Genomic DNA, 17,321 nt, shown 5'->3' with positions numbered 1-17,321 from the left:
GGATAATGTTACGCTCGTGGTTTCTTAAAACACTCTTCGCAGCAGCACAAGCTGTTACCGGCGCATTGGCTTGACTTTACACTCTAAATATTTTTGGCCACTTTCTCCATACAAGTGGATCCACTGTGCACTGGGAACATCAAATGTCAAATTACGTCCAAATTACGATAGAAAACGCCGATTAAAACTTCAAAATGCATGAAATAGGGCGGTACCATAACCAAACGTACCAAAACGTGGGACTACATATGTCCACATTTTTGGAGAAGACAACTGTTTTACTACTAGGAATCAAAATACATCCGATTTGTCCCGAAAACGTCGATAAAGTTTTTAAAACAGCTGCAATCGAGCGATACTGTTTATGGGAGCTATTTCAAAAAGTGTTCCAGAACATATTTTAACCAAATTTCAGAAGAACTGAAATCTGGCGGGGAAGTTTTTCTAGCACCTTTAGCACTTAATTCCAGGCCGAAAAAATTAATTCTAAGCCGAAAAGCTTCTAAATACGTGAAATCTGGCCGTCTTTTGGGGGCTAATCCGAAACGTGGACCTATTTATGTCCACCGTTTTTGGTGTATAAGTTTTTTGATCACAAGGAACAACAAATGCCATGTTACAGCTGGATCTGAAAATGTAGGCTAAAAACGTCAAAATACCTGAAATCAGATGATACCATTATATGGCAGATATTGCAAACCATGGACCTATGCCCAAAATTTTTAATTGAAAAGATTTTGACCACTTTGGTCTCCAAATGATAGCCAATTTAGTCCAAATACGTGGCTAAAAAAACTTCAAAATATCTGAAATAGGACAATGCCGTTTTATGGCATTGACCGGCCACCAAATAAAAAAATAATATTTGAAAAATATTAGCGTCCTATTTCAATGTATAATTTTATTAAATATGTATATCATATCAATTTAAATGGTTTGTGCGGGACCATTTTTATACCCTCCACCATAGTATGGAGGGTATATTAAGTTTGTCATTCCGTTTGTAACACATCGAACCAATCATTTGCGACCCTATAAAGTATATATATTCTTGATCAGGATAAAATTCTAAGACGATCTAGCCATGTCCGTCTGTCCGTCTGTCCGTCTGTCTGTCCGTCTGTCCGTCTGTTGTAATCACTCTAGCGTCCGCAATAATTGAGATAGTGTGCTGAAGTTTTGCACTCGAGGGTCTTTTTTTCCATAGGCAGGTCAAGTTCGAAGATGGGCTATATCGGTCCACTCTTTGGTATAGCCCCCATATAACGGTACCTCCGGATTTGATGTATTTTGACGTTCTTCGCCACATTTGCAGACCGAATTAGGTATAATTTGGCACTTAGGGTTCCTAGTGATCAACAAACTTATATACCAAAGGATATGGGCATAGGTCCATGTTTTGGTATAGTCCCCATATAACGGTACCTCCCGATTTTCGGTATTTTGAGAAGTTTAGCTACAATTTTTAACCGAACTAGCTGTAATTTGCCATTTGAGGTTCTCAGTGGTCATGCAATATCTCCACCAAATATCGTCAAGATAGGTCCATGTTTTGGTATAGCCCCCATATAACGGTACCTCCCGATTTTCGGTATTTTTAGAATTTTAGCCACAATTTTTAACCGAACTATCTACAATTTGACATTTGAGGTTCTCAGCGGTCATGAAATGTCTCCAAGAACATCGTCAACATAGGTCCATGTTTTGGTATAGCCCCCATATATCGGTACCTCCCGATTTTCGGTATTTTGAGAATTTTAGCTACAATTTTTAACCGAACTAGCTGTATTTTGACATTTGAGGTTCTCATTGGTCATGAAACGTCTCCACGAAACATCGTCAACATAGGTCCATGTTTTGGTATAGCCCCCATATATCGGTACCTCCCGATTTTCGGTATTTTTAGAATTTTAGCCACAATTTGTAACCGAACTATCTGCAATTTGACATTTGAGGTTCTAAGTGGTCATGAAACATCTCCACTAAACATCGTCAACATAGGTCCATGTTTTGGTATAGCCCCCATATAACGGTATCTCCCGATTTTCGGTATTTTAAGAATTTTAGCCGCAATTTTTAACCGAACTAGCTGTAAGGATCGGTATTTTGAGAATTTTAGCTACAATTTTGTCTATTCAAAAATAATCGTCAATATAGGTCCATGTATTGGTATATCCCCCCATATAACTGTACCTCCCGATTTTCGGGAATTTTCAGTGGTCACGAAATTTCTTCACTAAAATTCGTCAACATGGGTCCATTTTTGAGGGTCTACATTGTTTTGATGAAACTACCCTCAATTTTACTCTTGAATTTCCCTACAGCTATAAAACTTTTCCGCCAAAAAATTTAAAGATAGGTTGACTCTTTGATATAGCCCCGTAGGTGGTACCTTTCACCTAGCTGAACAAATTTTTGTTTAGATTAGATTAGATACCACTGTGCAACAAAATGGAGGTGAAAGTCTGGGGCACTTAAAATTCCTCTTGGGGAAGAAAGGCTTTGGCGAGTATATTATGAACCCCGAAGGACAGATCCGCCGTGAGTCGAACTTCCGCGCTATGGCGTGATGAAATTTTTGTTAGAGACCCTGTGGGCTATTAGGAATTAGCGTTATATCTTTGTTCATTGTTGCTTAAGTGCTCTACAAAAACAACAAACAAAGATATAAAGCTAATTCATGATGGCTTACAGGGTTTCTTGCAAAAACTTTATCACGCCATTACGCGGAAGTTCGACTCACGGCGCATCTGTCCTTCGGGGTTTTTAATATACACACACCATCTCCAAAAGGAATTATCTCTGCCCCAACATTTGTGTTCACAGTGTAATTTAAGCAATAGTGGGAGGCAGTAGGAGTCTATCCATTGTCGAAAAGTTGTTCCAACTAAAATTGTGAAAGGACCCTAATTATTCAATTTTATTTAAGACTATTTTATGGTGGAGGGTATAAAAAGTTCGGCCCGGCCGAACTTAACGACTTTTTACTTGTCATTATTTAAATGGAATAAAAATTATTATAGTCAATAATAGGCAAATGGTCATTCCTCCGTGCAACACAAACAAATTTTGAGAATTTTTTTGTCATTCCGTTTGTAACACATCGATATATTCTTTGCAATTGCAATTTTTAAAATAGAATTCTGTAATTTGGTATAGAAGTTTACGTTACTCCAAGAATATTTGTTATTGAAAATGGGCTATATCGGTCCACGTTTTGGTATTGCTTCCATAGAACGGTACCTCCTGATATTCGGTATTTTTAGAGTTTTAGCCTCACTACTACACCGAAATGGCTGAAATTTGGTATTAAGTTTTAATTTTGGGGCATTGAACTTTCCTCTAGAAATCTGTCGGTACAGGTTCACGCTTTAATATAGCCCCCATAGAACTCTACCTCCCGATTCTCGGTATTTAGAAGATTGTGGTCTTAATATACCACCGAAATGGCTGAAATTAGGTATTTAGGCTTCGTTGGGGGTACAAAATGTTCCACCTGACATTTATATAGGTTCACGCCTTCATATACCCCTATAGAGTGTTACCTCTCGACTTTCGGTATTTTGAAGGTTGTGCCACAAAATCCCACCGAAATGGCTGAAATTTTATTTCAGGATTCATTTGGAGTACACAACTTTCCACCTGAAATTTGTCGGTATAGGCCCAAGTCTTCATATAGCCCCCACAGAACGGTAGTTCCCCATTTTTGGTATTTTGAAGGTTGTGTCCTCAATATTTCACCGAAATGGCTGAAATTTGATATTTTTGTCTTCGCTGAGGGTGTAAAACGTTCTATCAGAAATATGTCGGTATTCTCCTACGTCATCATATAGCCCCCATAGAACGATATCCCCGATTTTCGGTATTTTGAAAGTTTTAGCGTATTTTTTCTGCATACCAGGCATAATTATATCTGAATCCCATTGGTAGCGTATAGAACTTTCGACAGCAGCATTTTAATCAGGAAAAATATGGTAAATATCAGTATTATTCTCTTGAGACTTACTTAGGATCGAATGTAAGGTTAAGAACCCCATTATGTATACCCCACATCACGGTATTATTTAGAATGTGATGGGCAGAAGACATCCCTCTGGAGGCACTTTTGCTGAAGGATACATAAAAACATATGTTCCATCAGCGGATATTCTTTGTTTCAGGCAAATGGTGCTTACCTGCACCTTATCTCCCCTCCATTTCAAAATAGTAGACAGATAACACATAAGCCTACGAACTGTAGAGAGATACTCTATGTACAGCCTCATTTATATAAAGAGACTACGCTTGGCTAGGATGTCCTTTACGATGCTTTTCGTGTTCGTGCTATAAGTTTTGTCCTAGTTAAAATTTCAAGCGATTTAAACTAATTTCGTTATTTTATTGCCCAACAATTTTTTAGAGTCAAATTTAATAACCTAATTTCATAAATTTGTTAACTTCTAAAATTACTGGTCTTCTTAGCTGGAAATTTACAAATTTAAATTACTTTCTTAACGCTGCAGACATCTTTTCATTGGCCATTTACCATCTTGCTACTGCTACTTTAAGTACAAATTTTCTCTGTTCTGTGGAAATAATTTAATGGACAATTTGTGGTTTTTTGTAATGTCATCATCACACCTTTATACTCCCAAACGACTAATAATACAAACATAGCGACATAGGCGAGCTAAAAACTTTTCAAAACAACCACAATTTAAAAATTGTAAAATGTACAACAGAAAGTTACGACGGTTCTATGACCTAATAGTAAATCCTTTTCATTGGCTTGTTTTGGTGTGCCACAAAATTGTTCTTTCAACTCTGACATCCAATTAGTTATATGGTCCATGTTGCTACAGTGGCTCAATGTGGTAAATATTTGAACTGTGATTAACAAAATAATAAGACTTTATATTTAAACAAGTAAAAAACCGTTCAGTTCGGCCAAGCCGAACTTTTTATACCCTTTACCATAAAATATTCTAAACTAAAATGGAATAATTATTTTCTTTCTTTTTTAGGTGGAGAGGGCTATACCAAACCATGGAGCTATGTTGACAATTTTTGGTGCAGAATATTTGTGACCACTGAGAACTTCAAACGTCAAATTGCTGAAAGTTCGTCGAAAAAATGAAGCAACATTTTAAAAATATCTAAAATTGGGAGGAACCGTTATATGGGGGCTATACCACATGGATACAACATGGACCAATATTGACAATTGTTATGAATAGGTGTTGTTACAATAAGGAGCCTCAAATGGCAAATTTCCGGAGGTCCCGTTTTATAGATCCATTTCAAAACATGGACCTATATTGACACTTTTTGGTAGAGAAGTTTTTTGACAACTGGGACCTTCAAACTACAGGTATTTTGGGTAAACTTGTACCTAAAATCCTCTTAATACCGAATATCGGAATGTACCGTTATATGTATGGGCGCTATACCAAAACATGGGCCTATGTCGACAATTTTTAGTGGAGACATTTTGTGTCCACTAGAGACCTCATCTGTAAATTATAGGTAGTTCGGTTAAAAAATGTATTTAAAATCCTCAATATACCTAATATCGGAAGGTACCGTTATATGAGCGCTATACCAAAACATGGGAATATGTTCACCATTTTTCGTGGAGATGTTTTGTGGCCACTAGAAATTAAATTACAGGTAGTTCGGTTAAATTTTGTAGCTTAAATCCTCAACATACCGAATATCGGAAGGTACCATTATATGTGCGCTATACCAAAAGAGGGACCTACGGAGATGTTTTGTGACCACTAAAAACTTCAACTGTCAAATTATAGGTAGTTTGGTTAAAAATTGTAGCTAAAATACTCAAAATGCCAAATATCGGAAGGTACCGTTATATGAGGGCTATACCAAAACGTCGACCTATGTATGTTGACAATTTTTGGTGGATATGTTTTGTGGCAACTAGGAACCTCACCTGTCCAAACTATGGGTTGTTCGGTTAAAAATTGTGTGTAAAGACCTCAAAATACCAAATATCGGGAGGTTTTGTTATATGGGCGATATACCAAAACATGGGCCTATGTTAAAAATTTTCGGTGAAGATATTTTGTGACCACTAGGAACCTTAACTGTTAAATTATAGGTAGTAAAATTGTAGGTAGTTGTAGCTTAAATCCTCAATATACCAAATATCGGAAGGTAACGATTCGGTTAGAAATTGTAGCTTAAATCCTAAAAATACCTAATAATATATAAAACGTTGATCTGTATTGACAATTCTTAGTGGATGCCGACAGAGACATACCCTCAGCGTGTGTATATTGAAACAATGTTTTTCCCAAAAACGTATGTATTTAGGGGTTTTTAAAAATGTTGGGCGTATGAACCGACAAAAATGTTGATTATGATTAAAGATCAAATGTTTTGCTGAGGAGATACTTAAAGAAATGGATGGACATTGACCATTATGGAAGTAGATCTACAGCCACTATATTTGGTTCCATAGGGATTTTTTACACCCTTCGGGCTGTTGGAATGGACTTGCCGCTGAAAAAACGTTTACCATCGTAATTGAGGCAGTGAATGCAAGTTGCTTCAACAAAAATTAAAGTGATTCGATAGCTGGTCTTAAAGTGAACTTATCTGAAATTTTGTGTGGGAGGTACCGGATGGAGTGGACAAATATAATCCATATTTGAACCTGATCTATATCTGGTAGATATATTAGGATGTGTAAAGTATGGACTAATTCGGCCACTCCCTTCAAGAGTTACTGTACGAACAATATTTCCGAACATTTTTGAACTTTTGTGGGGGAGGTACCTGAAGGAGTGGACCGATATGGCTTATCTTCGAACTTAAACTATGCTTGCACAAAAAATTACTAAGGCCAAATTTTGGACCAAATCGACAGATCCGTTCGAGAGTTGCCTTGCGCTCCAACCACCTCACACGGTCATAGGGTTTTTTGCAACTTTCTCAGAAAGTGTGAACCTGCCCCTGATGAAACTGGTACCGTCGTATGGTGGTCAGTGAATACAAGTTGCTAAAACAAAAATCAAAGCAATTGGAGAGCAGATCCTAAACTGACCTTATCCGAAATTTTGTGTGGGAGGTACCCGAAGGAGTGGACCGATGGAGTCCATATTGGAACCTGGTAGACAATTCACGATTTGCAAAGTATGGACCAAATCGGTTGCTCCCTTCAAGAGTTATCGTGCGTACAAATTTTCCGAACATTTTCGAGCTTTTGTGGGGGAGGTACCGGAAGGGGTGGACCGATATAACCCATATTCGAACTTAAACTAGATTTGGACAAAATATTACGAAAGCCAAATTTTGGACCGAATCGGTTTATCCGTTCGAGAGTTATCGTGCGCTAAAGCCAGCCTGACAGACAGACTGACGGACATTGCTCAATCGACTCCAAATTGTCTGAAACACATTTTGTCCAAACATACTTGGGGTCTAAAACCATTATTTCGATGAGGCACATTTTGCCCGTATGAAAGTGTATATACCCTAGTTAGCATAAATGCTGAGGGTATAAAAATGTAAAAAATATACAGGGTCGGAAGAGGAATGTCAACGTTTATCTATTTATATACCCCATCTATAATGCATTTCCTTTCCTTATTATTTTGTCAGTTACATAAAATTGTTTAGCCAACAACAGTTTCCTCAAATTTAAACACTTACTTAGGCAATTCTACTTTGAGCCACTGTCATTACCACGTCTCCCATTTATTTTCGGTGTGTGTTTGATCTAGGTACTGTGGTTTATTGTCCTCTTATTCATGTTGTCTTTATATCATTTTTCTAGATTTTAACTCAGCTTATTCTTGGCTGTCTTGGTTGGTTGCACTTAGTTGCTGTTCTATCATTTTGTGTTTGTAATAAATTTTCTGATATCCTGTGGCGTGTGGACTTTTTTCATGCTTCATTTTTCTTTCGTTTCATCCATCCAATAATAATAAATGTTCATTGTGTGTGTTCTACTTAAATGTTTACGGAACCAAAGAAAGCAAAAACAAGCTGCTTTTCCATCTCTCCCTCCTTCTCCTCTAAGTAGGAGTATTTTTCTATGAAAAGGACACATTCAGAAAGAGAAAGAAGAACAAAAAAACGATGCATAATGGAAATTCATCAAAATCTAACTTTTTGATACATGTCGTATGTCTACACAACAACAAAAAAACAAAGCCAACATCAGCAACAACAACAAGAGCAAGTACAAAATAAACAAGAAGAAAAATAACTTTGTTATTTTATGTGACATCATTTTGTTGGAAAATTTAAAATGCATGTAACCACACTGGCACTCGCACACACCTTCCAACAAATAGCAAAGATTCACATACACAGATACTTTCCTTAACATAAATAAACAAACGCCAACTAAGGATGAAACTTTGGGTGTGTTTGTATGTGCTGAACTGTGGTTTCTCAAATACCCAGACAAGCAATATAACAACCCCAAGTGACCTTTAACAGTGTTCGTCGAATAAATGGATGTATGGCACACACATACATCCACATACATTTTAAGCAATTGCTCTCTTGTTAACTTCAAGCAAGAAACTGATTATTTTATATTCTATCAGAATATTTACTCCATACAAGGTAAATAAAAATGCAAGAAAATAGGTTGAAGCACGGGATGCTATAAAGATTTATTACCCAGGTAGAACAATGTATTTGTGTTATAAAATTTTTAAATTGAAACTCATTTTCGTTTTCACTTTCATGTTGCTTGTTGTGTGCAGCACATGGATATTGTGGAATAATATTAAGCTTCTGTATCAGCAGGTTACTTTTCCATATGCACACCAATCACTGCAAAGATAAGGTTTGCAGTTGTGTACCAAGAGCACGGGAATGTTAAAGAAATTATTGCAAAGTAAACTAATTCTAAATAACAATTCCAAGAAGTTTTACATTGGAACAGATTCCAGAGGTTTTATTGTACCAAGAACCAAATATTTTGAAACGTTAAGATTTTCTTATTTAATTTACCTCCTTATAATAGAATCCCAAACTAGAGCAACGAAAATAAACGAGATATCCGATTATCTGTTACGAAATAAATAAGTAACAATTAAAAAAATAGGTTAATAGATAAAATATTCAAAATAAATGAGATCGGGTGGTACCCAGGGATGGTCCGTTTGACAATTTTTTTAGGGTTTCGACCATCAAAAAGTTGTAAATGTCGAAAATGTCATATACTTGTATAAAAGGTAGAATAAGTAGTAAACGTCGTAAACTTAAAAAAATGTGTTATTCAAACGAGTTCGTTTTAAATTGGCGGAAAAAGTATGTTTAAATTCTAACTCGCTACATTGGGTTGATTCCCTAAAAAAATAAACAGGAGCTGTTTCAGAAATGAAAAGTATTGTGGTTATAAGGCATAAACTGGTATTATATTATTAAGGGACAAATGTCAAAGGTCATAAAATCTCTAAAAGAATGAATAGATGCACTGAGAATGGAGTCACCTTGATATGGAGTCCTTGTGTGTCTAGTATGTACTTTCACACATGAACTAGATGAACAATCAAACTGTTGCATGTTTGAGAGTATGATCTTCCTGGGAGATTGTATTCGTCTTCCCGTTTGCCTAGGAGACTCCCCGTTTTAAAGCCCATGGAATCCATCTTTTCATACGTTTACATTATTTGAGAGACTTGGTTCAAGACGGGTGGCGAAATGCTGATAAGGAGTATGCATCAGCTATTTTGCGAAATTTGGCAGGAAGAAAGCATACCCAACGATTGGAACCTCAGCCTACTATGCCCCGTACACAAGAAAGGAGACAAGACAGTTTGTGCAAATTATAGATGCATAAGTCTCCAACCCATCGCATACAAAGTGCTGTCGAGCATACTGTGTGAACTCCGATGGAAAGACCAAGTTGAAGAAGACATCACAAAACATGGCATCCAAAATTGGAGAAGTAAAGGAAAAGATCGGTGCGTTTGGAAATCTATTCTCTCCAACCACCTCACACGGTGTCATAGGGGTTTTGTGCAACTTTCAGGCTATTTTCTCAGGAAGTATGAACTTGCCCCTGATGAAAGTTGTACCGTCGAATACAAGTTGCTAAAACAAAAATCAAAGCGATTCGAGAGCAGGTCCTAAACTGAACTTATCCGAAATTTTGTGTGGGAGTAGAGATGGACAGTAGGTAAATACCCAATGGGTAAATACCCGGTAAATTGGGTAAATTGTGTAAATACCCATTTGTGGGTAAGATGTTGTATTTTTGGGGTAAATACTCGAAATCGGGGTACTCTTATATGGTGGCTATAAGAAAGCGTGGACCTACTTTGACACATTTGTGCAAAAATATATTACACTCCTTGAGAACTCACTGCGCCAAATTACAGCCAATCTGGTTGTAAAATGTATCTAGTAGGTGAAAAATACCTCAAGTCGGGAGGTACGACTATATGGGGGCTATATCAAAGCATGGACCCAGGGACTCCATTTTCAATACCTTTAATACCATTGATGTATGTAAGAAAGATTTGAGCCAAATTTTGTTAGCCTACACCAAGTGGTTCGACAGTTAATGAGTTTTTACCCAACATTTGGGTAAATACTCGGGTATTTACCCACTTGATTAAAGTATTGTAAAACTATCCATTTTGAAACGATTTCACAACCTATACCCAAGAATTGGTTGTAAGATGTTGTATTGGCGATTCAATATAGTAGATACCCACATAAATACCCGGTAAATACCATCTCTATGTGGGAGGTACCCGAAGGAGTGGACCGATTGAGTCCATATTGGAATCTCATCTAAGTCTGGTAGACATTTCACGAGTTGCAAATTATGGACCAAATCGGTTGCTTCCTTCAAGAGTTATCGTACGTAGAAATTTTCGAATATTTTCAATCTTTTGTGGGGGAGGTACCGGAAGGAGTGGACCGATATAAGCCATCTTCGAACTTAAACTAAGTTTGGACAAAATATTACGAATGCCAAATTTTGGACCGAATCGGTTGATCCGTTCGAGAGTTATCGTGCGACATCGTTGTAAAGGTGATTTTTTCTAATTCCATCAATTGATACACCCCTTATAGAAGCGAAGATATTAGCTTTGAAATAAAACGTTGACTTTTCTCCAAATAAGTTTTTTGACGATTTCAACCCCTGAATATTATCCGACCATTACCACACAATTTTTTAAGTCGATCTTTTAAAATTCAGTTTCGCCTAAAGACAAGATTATTAGGTCCTTAAAACGCCCACAAAAATATACGAAGATCAGCTCATCCGTTTTCGAGCTATAGTTGGCACCGCAAAACGCTTTTATAAACAAGTAAAAAAGCATTAAGTTCGGCCGTGCCGAACTTTTCATACCCTCCACCATAAAATATTCTGAACTAAAATGAAATAATTAGTTTTCATTCCTGTTCCCAACTTTAAGTGGGTACGTTAAAATGTCAGATAATGTGCATAAAATGCTTCATTCGGGAGACCCTTTTTTATGGTGCCTATATCTAACTATGTATGTTGACAATTTTTGGTGGGCTAGAAATTGGGAGGTACCGTTATATAGGTGTTACAATAAAACATGGGCCTATGTTGACAGTTTTTGAGCCTTTAATGTCAAAAAACACCTAATTCGGTTAAAAATTTTAGCTAGAAACCTCAAAATACCGAAAATCGGTAATATTATAACTAATTCGGTATAGAAATGTGACTTAAAACGTCAAAATACCTGAAATCGGGCGTTAACGTTATATGGGGGCTATTCCAAAACATGGACCTATGTCCACTAGTTATATAAGTTTATTGACACTTAAGAACCCTAAATGTCAATTTATAGCTAAACCGGTCTGAAAATGTAGATAAAAACGTCGAAATACCGTAAATCGGGGGGTTCCGTTCTATGGGGGCTATACCAAAACGTGGACCTATCTCCACAACTTTTGTTATATAAGTTTATTGATACTTAAGAACCCAAAATGTCAAATTATAGCTAAATCGGTCTGAAAATGTAACTAAAAACGTCAAAATACCATAATCAACGGGCACCGTTATATGGGGGCTATACCAAAACGTGGACCTATGTCCACAAGTTTTATTATATAAGTTTACTGACATTTAAGAACCCTAAATGTCAAATTATAGCTACATCGATCCGAAAATGTAGCTAAAAACGTCAAAATACCGTAAATCGGGGGTACCGTTCTATGGGGGCTATACCAAAACGTGGACCTATGTCCACAACTTTTGTTATATAAGTTTATTGATACTTAAGGACCCTAAATGTCAAATTATAGCTAAATCGGTCTGAAAATGTAGCTAAAAACGTCAAAATACCGTAAATCGGGGGTACCGTTATATGGGGGCTATTCCAAAACGTGGACCTATGTCCACAAGTTTTGTCATATAAGTTTATTGACATTTAAGAGCTTTAAATGTCAAATTATAGCTAAATCGGTCTGAAAATGTAGCGAAAACCTTCAAAATACCGTAAATCGGGGGGTAGCGTTATATGGGGGCTATACCAAAACGTGGACCTATGTCCACAAGTTTTGTCATATAAGTTTATTAACATTTAAGAACCCTAACTGTCAAATTATAATTACATCGGTCTGAAAATGTAGCTAAAAACGTCAAAATACCGCAAATCGGGGGTACCGTTATATGGGGGCTATACCAAAACTTGGACCGATATAGCCCATCTTCGAACTTGATCTTCCGACGGCTAAAAAAATGGTATTCCCCAATTTTCAGCGAAATCGGTCAACAAATGCGACCTGTATGTTGCGAACGGACGGACGGACGGACATGCATAAATCGACTCAGAAAGTGATTCTATGTATATCCCTAGAAGGAACTATGGGTCTATCTCGCTTCCTTTTGTATGTTACATACAAATGCACTAACACATAATACCCCTTACCACATAGTGGTGTAGGGTATAAAAAGGGGGTTTCGCAGGTAGCCATTTACCACAAGACTAAGCAATGTTTTTCAACAACAAAAATTCCAGAAGTAGTTCAAGATGTGCTCTTTCAGGTACAAAATATCTATCTAAAAATATCGGTAGTCTCTTTGAAAAAACTTCATGAAAAATGAGTTTTTTTGCCTGCACAAGTAGGGGTAACCGCTTAAAACGTGGACCTACATATTTCTACTATTTATGATGGCTTGGTTTGTTGCTTGTTGGCCAAATTACAATTACCATAAATGTCAAATTACAGCTAATTATGTCGAAAAATCTAGCTAAAAGTCAAAATACCTTAAATCGAACAGTACCGTTACATGGGGGCTATTACATAACCCATCATCGAACTTTGCAACAAAAGACTTGGCAACATTTTATCTTCCTATCTCAATATTTGTAGCTGCTACAGTAATTACCGACAATCGAACATACGGACGGACATACATATATCGGCTTAAAATTTTACCTTGATCTGAAATTAGAAAAGATAAGTCAATTTATACTATGTTCCAATCAATGTTCGAACTCAGCTAATATAAGAGGTTCCCATGCCTAAAATAAAGTTCTAATACTCTGCACATCTGTATTAATACTACATCTCGAACGAAATAATTGTTTTATCATTCTCTTTCAACAATGTTTTATTCTGAAACAACCTAACATGTTATCTTCTTAGTTTATCAATTTTCTGATACTCTTGTACAAATGTCATACAATCATTTTGCATTATACTGGACATGGACATTAAATATTTATGTATGAATGTGAGAACAAGGGAATGAAAATGCAGGACAACAGATACATTTTCTGAAATATATCTGCTTTGATGTACTTGATATTTATAGTATTATGTTGCCAGAAAAGAATATTATGCTATACTTCAGTTAAGTTGTACAACACTTCAGTGTTGGCGTGTGAAGTATACATTGGTATCGTTAGTTACGGTTTTTTGGAGTTACTATTATGTTTCAAAAATATTCGGAAAGATTTAGCCAAAGCACGTATGCATATTAGGGATATAACTTTTTGCACTTTTTTGCAAATATCAAAAATACCACCACATAGCCGTGTAGAGCATGAAAAACTATTATGAAATAATGTGCAATTTTTTCTCTATCGCGAAAAAAGTTTCCGCACCAAATGCATTGAAGTTCAGTAATGCATTTTTTAAATATATCTGCTATAACAACATATTTGCATTTCTTTAAAATTTTTATTTTTTTGTAATCTAATTTAAAATCATTATCAAACCGTTCTGGACCAATTTGTTCTTAAATCGCGCCATTTCGGAGCATATTAGGATCTTTTGACACTATTGCAATTTTTGGTTTTTCTTTATAAACTCGTGAATTTTATGTTTATATTTTTTGTACCTATCGGACAAGAGAATATGGGGTCATTTGCAACGAATTCGCGAAAGTTACAGGCTGTTTTTGTTGACTTTGCCTGTGAGAATCGTATTTATCTTCTAAAAATATTTTTCAAACAAAGCAATTTTTAAAACTTTAAAATTTTAAGTAGAAAAAATATCAAAAGGCTTTTAGTAATCGCAGTCGGTGCGGAAACTTTTTTCACCGAATCGATCTTAGAAACGCGTTTTCATTATTAGCACAAAATTCCCCACATGGTACGGGTGTTGTATTTTTGTAGAAAACAAATAAGATTCTCACAGGCAAAGTCAACAAAAACAGCCTGTAGCTTTCGCGAATTCGTTGCAAATGACCCCATATTCTCTTGTCCGATAGGTACAAAAAATATAAACATAAAATTCACGAGTTTATAAAGAAAAACCAAAAATTGCAATAGTGTCAAAAGATCCTAATATGCTCCGAAATGGCGCGATTTGAGAACAAATTGGTCCAGAACGGTTTGATAATGATTTTAAATTAGATTACAAAAAAATAAAAATTTTAAAGAAATGCAAATATGTTGTTATAGCAGATATATTTAAAAAATGCATTACTGAACTTCAATGCATTTGGTGCGGAAACTTTTTTCGCGATAGAGAAAAAAAAAAATTTCATAATAGTTTTTCATGCTCTACACGGCTATGTGGTGGTATTTTTTTGGTTATAGCCCTAATGCATATACTATGTACATACATACAATAGGTGTAAACATTACTTACTTTCAGTAACAGAGTTGCTGTGATTTGAAGTAGATTCATTGATTATGCTTGACAAAGTGATGATGATATCAGTTCCACAGTCGTGTCAAATTTCCATTACTGAGAGAAACATTCAGCAATACAATATCACCACATTGAAGGAGACCGGCCCACTTAGTTAAGAACACACACACGCACAAATACACACTTCAAATGTATTGAAATGGTGGACACGTAGTGTCCATAACAATAATATCCTTTAAAGGATAAATGACAATATTTGAATATAAACTCAGATCACAACACTATGTACGACAGACACGCACACACACACACACTCGCATACACTGTAAAACATCATCAACACACTCAATGTGGATTCGCGGCACAAGGACACTCGAACGTTGTTGAAATTAAAAACCATACAAAAGGATATTTACGGATCCAATGTTGTTTATTTATTTGTTTTATTATTTTTTTATTTATCACTGAATGTTGTTGGTCTGGATGACTGGTAACAGCTGTTGGTTGCCGGAAGAGGGTGGAGAGCTGGTTGATGGCTTCAACCACAATAACACAAACTTGCAGCAATTATTGTTGTTTCAGGTGAAACCTGATGGCAGAGCACAAAAATAGCACGAACGCGTTTTCCCCGAATTGTTTATTTATTTTCTTTTGGTTTTTGCGCCACACGAGAATTGCGACAGATGATCAAATATTCTGATAAATAAAACTTACATTTTTTTCAAATAACTCTATAGATGGACCCAAGTGCATTCATTCGCTCTCACACACGTACACAAAACTTGCATGAACGCACGTACAAGGACAAAGCAGTGGTGCACGACGATTTACGACAATTTTAGCCGCAGCCCGTAAAGTTTGGGTTTTTGTTTTTAATTCGCAGCGGGTTAAATATTGAATTGCCTTACACATGGACAAACACTTTGATGGTCATCCCTCATAAATGGGGGAAAATTTTCTTTTTGGGCAATTTACTATTTTTCACTACAATTATTCCGGAGGTCACAGAATACGTGCGTATTTTTTAAAAACCAATTCACTGTTGTGTTGTTAGGGATATTCCCTATTTATTTGCTTTCTTTTATTCACTTTGCTATGCTGTAAAGCCTTGGATATTCTTTTTTTGTTGATTGCTGTAAATCACAAAGAATTTACGTATTCCAGAGTACCCGTATGCCACATAACCACATGAACATACAACTACGCAAACAAAACAAACGAACACATGCACATGAACAAGCTTTCTTTGTTATGATTCTATTATATCCGTTAGCGCCACTTCCGTTATGTTGTGCTAATACCTTTTTATTGCCAATTTATTTGTTGTAAACAATTTCTCTTGTTGTTTTTTTTTTCAATTCAAAACTTTATTTTCAGCTTCACTTAAATTCACTTTCATTCACATGTGAAACACTTTTTATTTTCATTTCTGACACACTTCTCTTTATTTAATTTCACTTCACTTGAATTCACATCGTTTCTTTTTTTTTCTTTTGCTATTGCCCTTTTAAATTGATGGCAAATTTTGTTGGGTGGATTTATGTTTTATTTAAACGGAAATTTGTTAGTCATGCGTTTATTTGTGACGCGTACCTTGGGCTGCGGTAAACTGAAGTTATGTTTACCAAGTTGCAGTCAGTTTACCGTTATATTCTTCAACAAAGCTGCGCAAGAATTTACCCATCATCACCGGGGAGCACACATTGCGGATAAGAAGTGTGTCAGTTGGTCGCTTGTACTATTATTCTCTTTGTGTGTGTGTGATAATCCCTTATTCTCTTTACCACACTAAATTTCTCTTGAACGGATAAGTTGTTGAAGAGGCAACCCAAACACTCTTAAGATATATTCACTAAAAACCGGAAATAAGAGTTAATATCTCATGGATAAGGGAAGCAATGAAGAGAATGTTTATTTATTGTACATGAAAGGAGAAAATATACCAACGTTATAATTTGTGCATCGTCTCTATATTGCAGGGGTGCTGACAATTGTATTTAAGAGAAACCTGCAATGTCGTTTTTCTTGAGTTTTCAAAAGTTATTTTACATTTTTAAACCCTAAAGGTAATCTTAATTAGATTCTAAAATAAATTATTTACAAAAAATTCAACCGATTCTATGTCTTGATTGATTAACAAAACTTAAGAGAATCTTGCATTTACGGTAGCGTAAACGCGAGCACCAATGATATATTGCCACCCAATACCTGCACGTGGCCTACCCTAAAGCTAACAGAGAGGACAATAACAAGACACAAGCTAGGCC

At 36.1% G+C, this 17,321-nt stretch overlaps 1 long non-coding RNA gene across 1 annotated transcript in view; it reads right to left on the bottom strand.

The window, feature by feature from the left end:
* The window catches only part of LOC141390979 (uncharacterized), a 43,404-nt gene extending 26,702 nt beyond the window's left edge, over positions 1 to 16,702 (bottom strand). Inside the window, exon 1 of the long non-coding RNA XR_012409537.1 lies at positions 15,052 to 16,702. This is a non-coding gene — a long non-coding RNA (uncharacterized lncRNA). The remainder of the gene's footprint in view (positions 1 to 15,051) is intronic.
* Positions 16,703 to 17,321: the final 619 nt, after the last annotated feature.

This window comes from Musca autumnalis, unplaced genomic scaffold (genome assembly GCF_047663935.1).
Source record: "Musca autumnalis isolate F117 unplaced genomic scaffold, ASM4766393v1 scaffold_1, whole genome shotgun sequence".
Classification (NCBI taxonomy): Eukaryota; Metazoa; Arthropoda; class Insecta; order Diptera; family Muscidae; genus Musca; species Musca autumnalis.
Note: the sequence above shows the minus strand (reverse complement) of the source record. Positions and strands in the feature narration are given on the sequence as shown.